Here is a 7905-nt window from a genome sequence, read left to right on the forward strand (position 1 = left end):
TCCTCCGGCTCGCCCCGGCGTCTCGTTGGCCCGCGGGGCTCCCCCCCCTCGGCTCTCCCCCTGCTCCGGAGGTCGGGCTGGGGCTGGTCCTGGTCCTGCTGGAGGAGGCGGAGGAGAGGCTGCGGGAGGAGCAGGTGCGCCGCCCTGCTCGTTGGGAGGTCACCTGAGCAGGAGGCCTGAGCGGGGCAGGGAGACAGGAGCTCTGGCAGCGGGGAGAAGGCAGGGCTGGGTGAGCGGTAGCCGGGAGAGGGGCAGAGGGCCCAAGCCCAGAGAGAGCAGGGTGTCAGCGGGTCGAGGCAGCGCAGAGGTCTGTAGCCCAGGAGGGGCACCTGTCAGCAGGGCCTGGATGCCCAAAGGTCTCTACTGGCCTAGGAGCAGGGCTGGGGTCTAGCAACTGCAGGTCAGGTCTGCAGCACTAAGCAGCCTGTAGCCCAGGAGGCACAAGGACTGGGAGTCCATGACTCAGGAGGCGCATGCGTCAGCACTTGAGGTGCACTGATATATTGGTTCCATATTGTATCGGCACTGATATAAGGAAAATTTACCTTATCAGCAATCGGCTTTTTTGGGCTGCTGTGGCCAATAAAAGCCTGTGTGGGCACAGCCACAGCACAGCACACGGGTGACCAGGAGCACAGCCCAGCAGCTTGGAGAGCAACGTCTGGCTGGTAAGTCTGTTGGGGAAGGGACGGGGGTGCAGATTGAGGCCTCTGCGGTGAGGGAGGGAGTGGGGCTGAGGGTGGGACAGGTGCTGCACAGCCAGGGTAGGGCACGCAATGTAGCCATGAGTGGCTAATGGGGGGGCAGCTCCTGCTGCTGCGTGTACCCTAGGAGGACATGTGGGGTGTATGCGCCTAGATCTGTGCGCAGGGTGAGGATGGGCTGGTGCTGCGGGCTGGGGCCGGGGCTGTGCCAGGCTGTTCCCAGGGTGGGGGAGGCTGCAGACAGAGCCAGCAGTGGCGGTGCTGTGAAGGGGCTATGCGGGGTAGGCTACAGCCACCTCAAAATTCATTATAGCCCTTGCTCCCAGCACTGCTGTTACCTGCCTTGAGCACAGCCCTGGCCTAGGCCCCCCACTGGGAAGAACCTGATGCAGCCTCAGCTCCAGCCCTCAGTGGCAGCCTGTGCTCAGCCTGCACGCAGATCTTGGGGGGGTACACGCGCCTCATGCCCTTCTGGGGTGTATATAGAGGCAGGAGCTGCCTCCCCCTCCCTGCGAACCGCAGCTCTGTCCCACCCTGGCTGGGCAGAGCCTGGCCCAGCCCTGCTCCCTCTCTCACTGCAGGGGCCTAGACCTGTATCGTCGTTGCCTCCCCCCGCCAGCACCATCCGTTCCCTACCCCCTTGCCCCTTCTACCACAACAGATTTACCAGCTGGACGCTGCTCTTGAAGCTGCTGGCCACATATCAGCAATCAGATCGGTGTTGGCCAATATGGCTCATTAAAAATTGGCCATCCGTATCATCCCAAGAAAGCTCTGTTGGTGCACCCCTAGTTAGCATGTTGCCTGTGCGGCATGGGAGTGGGTATTAGGGAAGATGCAGACCATGTAATTGCTTATGACCACAGGTGTCCATGGCCATTGCCTCAAGGAGCAAGACCAGGTTTGGGAAGCCTTGGGGCAGCCTCCCTTTTCTTCAGAGATAATAACATCAATGCCTGATGGGCAAGTGAAGGGGAGATTGTTCAAGACAAGCTACAGTTTGGCAAGGGCTGGCTGAGTGGACAGCAGGGGGCATCACAAAAACCCCTGGGTTGAGCACTTGTTACAGGCAGTTCTTGGCTAGAGGGTCTTGCCCCCTCTGCTCAGGGTTAGACCCATCACCATATTTGGGGTCAGGAAAGAATTTTACCCCATGGTCACGCTGGTAGTGACTGTTTGGGGGTTTTGTCTTTCTTTGTAGCAGGGATGTGGCCCTATACCTAGTAACTCTTGAGCCATAGAGCATATATAGGCAGCATTTCCTAGCAGCAGGACATTGGCTTTCGTTGTCCCCCTGCTTTGCCTGTGGCAGGTTAGGGGATTAGGTCTGTATTGTGTGAGGGTTGACAGCAGTTTTACATAGTTTAGGTTATGGTTTTTATGGGATGGTTTGGATAGGGATGATCCTGCCTCAGGCAGGGGGTTGGACTAGATGACCTCTGGAGATCCCTTCCAGCCCTACTTCTCTATGATTCTCCTACTCCTTCAGAATTCACCTGCAGTGGCTTTCTCTGTCTTACCCCATGCTATTTGCATTGCTCTCTGTCCCAAAACCTCAGTGGGAGCAGCCCCAGCCTGGGTGACACTGAGTAGCTACGACATATCCATCATGTGGTATCTGGGCACCCCACAAAGAAATACCTTCTAGCATCCTGATTTGCTGCGAGCATTGGAAGTGCACGTGCACACTGTGTGCAGACCAGCTAAAATCAGTTGGAAGAGTGAAATTTGTGCTTTGATGAGCATTTCAGCGGAATGGATGGGTGGGTGAGGCTGTTACAAAAAGGACAGTGATTCCTTTTGTGCTTCTGATATTCTGCCTGCTCTATAGTTTTTAAAGCATGTTGAGAAAACTCAGTTGCTTTAAGATGTCTCACATCTACATAGCAGCAGCCATTTTGTGGCCGTATTGTAGCATTTAACTCCTCCTAGAAATTTGGCTCTGTTTTGATTCTCTTAAACAGGGCTGCCCAAGTGCTAAGTGGCTGGGGGGCTGCATGTCCCACAGGCTGCACCAGCAGGCACCACCTGGATGCCCCCCGCTACACTATACACCCACACCTCCTGACTCTACTGTAGTGTGTGCCTGCACAGACATACCCCCCATGACTAGAATAACCCCATGTAGATGCTCCTTACACAATTGCAGTGCACACCTGTGTAGGTGCTCCCCTCTACCACTGCTGTGCCATACCTCCTCCTAGGGCCGGTGCAGAACACAGAAACTGGAGGATGGAGGGGAAGCCCAAGACTCGGGTTGCTGTTGCAGCCACAGGAATAGGGGAAGTGGTGGCTGAAAAGTAGTTTAGGGGGTGCTCCTTAACCTGTCATAGGCTACCTGTGGCCTGCAGGCCACCAGTTGGGCACCCCTGCTCTTAAACATGGTTCTGCTGAAGCTGGTTTCTTGTAGCATGGAAAATGTCACTACCAAATAGTTCTTTGGTAGTGATTTGCTGCAGGGTATAATTTCATTCAGACTAGGATTTATATATGAAGGTGTGGGGTAATGTTTTTCATTTCTAATGTTCAGGTTTTAAACATGAGGCATTCAAATAGTTCCATTAAATATCGACCAGAAGTTAGCCTTTCAGGTGCTATCCTGCCCTAACTGGCTAAGAAAGGCTTAAGACAGTGGTTCCTGGCCTTTTTAGACTTGAGGCACCCCTTAGAAAATGCCAGTGCTGGGGCAGGCGGGGGGTTAACTAAAGAAGAATTGCTTTATTATTGTTGTTGTGAAGAACTCAGAAAGACTAGCACAGGACTGAACGTTTTTAATGCTATGGATTTTTCTTTGAAATCTCTGGGTTTATCATGTGCATCACGTTTGGACGCCTACCAGTGCTAATGTTGTGTGGCAGCCTTGAACGGATCTCAAGGCACTCCAGGGTACTGTAGCACCCTGGTTGAGAATCACTGGCATACACTTTTGTGGGCGAAAGCCTACTTCAGCAGATACTTTATACCTTGCCTTGTTCTAATATTGTTTGATATAACAGTAATATATGCTTTCATGAAATAGGCTTTTGCCTCCAATAGCTTATGTATTTCTGAATGAGTTGGCCTTTGAAGTGCCACCGTGCCCTGCCTTCTGCCTGATTTCAGACTAGCATGGGTAACTAACTCTCTGTTAAATATCAAGTGACTGTATTTATCATAACAATGCTGCTCAGCAGGAGAAATGTCTTAATAAACAGGAAAAACAAATAGCCAAATCGGATAGAGGTCTTCCTCAGGCCCCTGGCAACCATCACACGCAGGACATGTTTAACTTACTAATCATGTGTTGAACAGTGTTCCCTCTAAGGAGTAGCGGTCCATGAGCGTGCCACTTTGGTCCAGTCTCCCCCTTTTGGTGTGGTCCACTGGTGAGTGTCCCTAAGGAGAGTGTAATTGTATTAACAGTGCTGCTGTTTCCCTGCCGTCAAATTTCCAGACCTTTAGGGAGCCTGCAGGCCAGGTGACCCGGCTCTGTGGCCTGGAGGTTGAGCACCATTGAATTAGGGTAAGACAAGAGCATAAGACAGGCACGTGAAATGTGGTCTGGAGCCAAATCGTCAATAGCTCTGCTCTCATTAAAAGTATCTCATCATTTAAAGTATTTGCTGATTCCATTTGTGTGTCATGGGTTTCCCTTCACTTTGAATGTCCAGCTTAATGCCATTAAGTGTGGATATCAGACTGGGGAGAGAGAAATCAGCTGATCACTTATGATTACTGAGTTTTTCATCTTGTTCACCTCTGTATTCTCGAACGGCATATATTTCTGGGAAAAAATATTGGTATCTTGTCAGTACATCCCCTTTGTTGAGCTCTTGTACCTCTGTGTTGAAGTTTAGACAACCACAGTATGTACACACACACACACACACACACACACAGATGGGGCTGGTGTGGGCTCCGGGGGACTGCTCTGCTCCCCAGCCCTGACACGGTGTGCCTCCTCCCTCCCCGAGGCGATGCGGGGGTGCGGAGCAGTTCACCGGAGCCTGTGCCAGCCCCAGTCCCACCTCGGGGAGGAGCCACTGTCTGCCCTGGAGTGAGGAGCTTACCTTCAGTAAGTGTTCCACACCGGCCCAGGTGCCTCCACTGCACTCTGCACGCAGCTTCTCTCTGGGCAGGTGCATGGCCTTAAAATTTTGTGCGCAGCAAGATTTTTACTTGTGCGCAGCCGTGTACGCACGCACCTTAGAGGGAACCTTAGTGTTAAATGGTACCCCAAGCCACATGTTCAGGCCATTAATGGTGCCACAAAATGTAAAACCAACCAGAAAATTATTCTACAAAATGTGTAGTAATTTTATGGTTGGTTTTCATTGTTCCATGAACTGAACTTATGGTATGGTCCCCCTACCATAAAGCCTGAGTTCACAGGGCATCCAGTTTTCAATTTTCCAGTGCAGAGGGAGCTTAGTATCCTGATTCTGATCCTAGACTCCCCCCGTACCAGCAAGTAGTAGTGATATGATTGGGATCTGATACCAATCCCAGAATTGTGCATCCAGCCTTTAAATGAATGTGTGCCAGGAGCTTCAAAGTGCTACCTCCTGTATTTCAATTTTGATTAGTCTAATACAAAGCCTCGGAGTCATGATCAAATTTATCCTTTCACAAAACTTAACTAATCCCTTTTCCTGTTGAAATACCGTAGAGCAGTGTTTCCAAATATTTGGCAGACCATTGCTGGCCTACAGATTGTTGCTGGCCCATGGAGCCTTGTTATCTGTCCAACAGGGCTCCCCCTGGGTCCAGAAAGTTGGACCAGTGAGCGGTGGCAGTGTTGCCCATTGCCAGTTGCCTAATGTAGAATTGTCTCTCTGTTCCCAGGAGGACTTTGTCATAAATGGTTAGGCCACAGACCCTTGTAAGGGCAGTGGGCAAGACTGTTATTTCTCTAATGTAAGTAGTACTTTGTATGAGTTCCTGTAAATAAAGTTTTCCACATCACAAGTCTCATCAAGATACTATCAGCAGCTCACTTGCTGCTTTAGGCACAAGCTACAGTGGTTAGCCAATAGCTATGTCTGGAGGTTTAACACCGGAGTCTGCCCCTTCAGCTTGCTGGGCCATCTTGGCAGCTGCATATCATGCACAGTGTCTCCAGGCATGCTACCTTTTCAGCAAAGAAAAGAGTTTTCCTGCTTAATACATGCACCCTAAGTTGTTGGGGTTTTGGGGTTTTTTTTTGGGGGGGGGGTGTTGTATGTTAGAAAATATGGTAGTTTGGATGCTTTTTGTAGTCCTATACTTCATGAAGGTTTTAAACAATATTATGGAAAAGTAATGTACAATCGCACAAAATAATTTAGTTACAGTGAATATTGGGTTTCAGGCACACATCGGTTGTTTAAGATTACACCTCACTTTGGTAATATTTAATAGTATGCCAAATATCCAGGGGGATCCATTATTGGATCCCACCTCCAAATTGATCTTCTGAGGGGTAGTGCAGGTGACAGATTTATGAAAAACTTGCTACATTTGTGCAGTTAAAACTATAAAGATATACTTACTTCAGAAACTAGTCTGGATGGGATTTTGTTTTTTTTTGTTAAAACTTCGGAGCTGATAGAAGATTATTGTTTCTTACTAATTGTTAGTATGAGCAACTGGTTGATGTATAATTTGAGGATATTGTGCAGAGCTCTGGTCCAACAAGAATTTAATGAGCATGACTTTACTGTACTCTCATTGACTTTTTCATTGACTATTTACTGGGTTCCCAAGATACAGGCTTGTATAAACATTTGATGTTTGATAAGAAGTTGATGGATGGATGGACAAGTATACACCAGCAAGCATATTTTCTTTTAATATCTATTAAAATTGGAGATCTGGGATATGGACTGGGGTTTAGTTACAGTTTTACTATGACTGCAGAATTTGACTTATTTCTATAGTCTAACAGTTGAAACATTAATGAAAATGTGTACTTCACATAAAGTCTTACTAAAAAATAGTATGTTTAATTAGGTTACTATCTCTCTGAAAAATTCCTGGTTACCTACAGTATATTGATCCTGTTTGTTTAAAGGTAAGTGTCTTAGGTGGGTGAGGACTTAAAATAAAAAAAAAATATTTCTAACTCAGACTCTTCTCATTTGTTTTAATGATGGTATGAAATTCAATTAATGTTTAGTCTGGAAATGCCTAAGTGGAGTGGTGAAAAAGGTGACCAATGACATCTGTTCTTAATATGAAGATTAAAGTATTTGAGAGATTTTGCCTGAAGAATGGAAGAGAATGATATTCTGCATGATGCTAGTGATGTTCTGAATGATAACGTGTTACCAGTACAGTCTCTTGAGTAAAGCAGGATTGTGGAAATGCATTTAAACTGTGTTTTTATTGCTAAAATTAATTCTTCTGTAGTTCAAATATTCAGGGTATGTGTTTTTGAGACGGGAAGATCTGAATTCTCTCAGCCATGGGTTTTGACATTCTCAGTGACCATACTGTGTGGTAGATGCGATGGGTTAAATCAGGGTGGGAAATTATTTTGGTTGGAGGGCCACTGAATGAGTTTTGGTGAGCTGTCAAGGGCCTCTCGCACACAACCTTTTAGGACAGGGGTGGGCAATTATTTTGGGCGGAGGGCCGCTTACCCAGTTTTGGCAGGCTGTTGAGGGCCACATGGGTAACCCCGCCCCCTTGACAGGTGCCCTGCCCCCTGGTCACCATCTTGGGACCAACGTCCCAATGTCTTGGGGCCCATGCCCCAGGGCCAGCACCGGTGGGGCCCAGAGTGGGGCACAGGCCGGCAGGGGTCTGTGGAGCTGGGCTGGGCTGTGCCAGCAGGGAGAGGGGGGAGCTAGCCTGGCTCCATAGAGCCCCTGCCAGCTGGGACCCTGCGCTCCTGTCACCCAGCTCTGGGCCCCACCGGCACTGGTCCCAGGACACCAATGCGGGCGCTGTGCTCCCACTGGCTCCCTGCCCACTCGCACCCAGTGCCCCCCAGCCCCATGGTACAGGCGGGGGGCAGCGCACAGCCCCGACCCCCTGCTCACCAGCAGGGAAGAAGCTGGTGCTGAGCATGGGGAAACGTTGCCCCTCAACTGCCCCATGGCCAGCGCCCCATGTTGCATGCACTCGCAGCCCACACGGGGCTGTCCAGAGCATAGATTCATAGATGTTAGGGTCGGAAGGGACCTCAATAGATCATCGAGTCCAACCCCCTGCATAGGCAGGAAAGAGGGCTGGGGCT

At 49.5% G+C, this 7905-nt stretch overlaps 1 protein-coding gene across 2 annotated transcripts in view; it reads left to right on the plus strand.

Moving 5' to 3' along the window:
- Nucleotide 1: 1 nt before the first annotated feature.
- CFAP97 (cilia and flagella associated protein 97) overlaps nt 2-7905 on the plus strand; it is a 41729-nt gene continuing 33825 nt past the window's right edge. The window contains exon 1 of one of the 2 annotated variants that reach the window (XM_014521689.2): nt 2-134. The gene's annotated coding sequence lies outside the window, so the exon portion shown is untranslated. Of the gene's footprint in view, nt 135-530; nt 669-7905 lie in introns of those variants that run through there. The other variant, XM_014521690.2, reaches the window with a different exon arrangement.

Source organism: Alligator sinensis, unplaced genomic scaffold, assembly GCF_000455745.1.
Source record: "Alligator sinensis unplaced genomic scaffold, ASM45574v1 scaffold528_1, whole genome shotgun sequence".
Taxonomy (NCBI): Eukaryota; Metazoa; Chordata; order Crocodylia; family Alligatoridae; genus Alligator; species Alligator sinensis.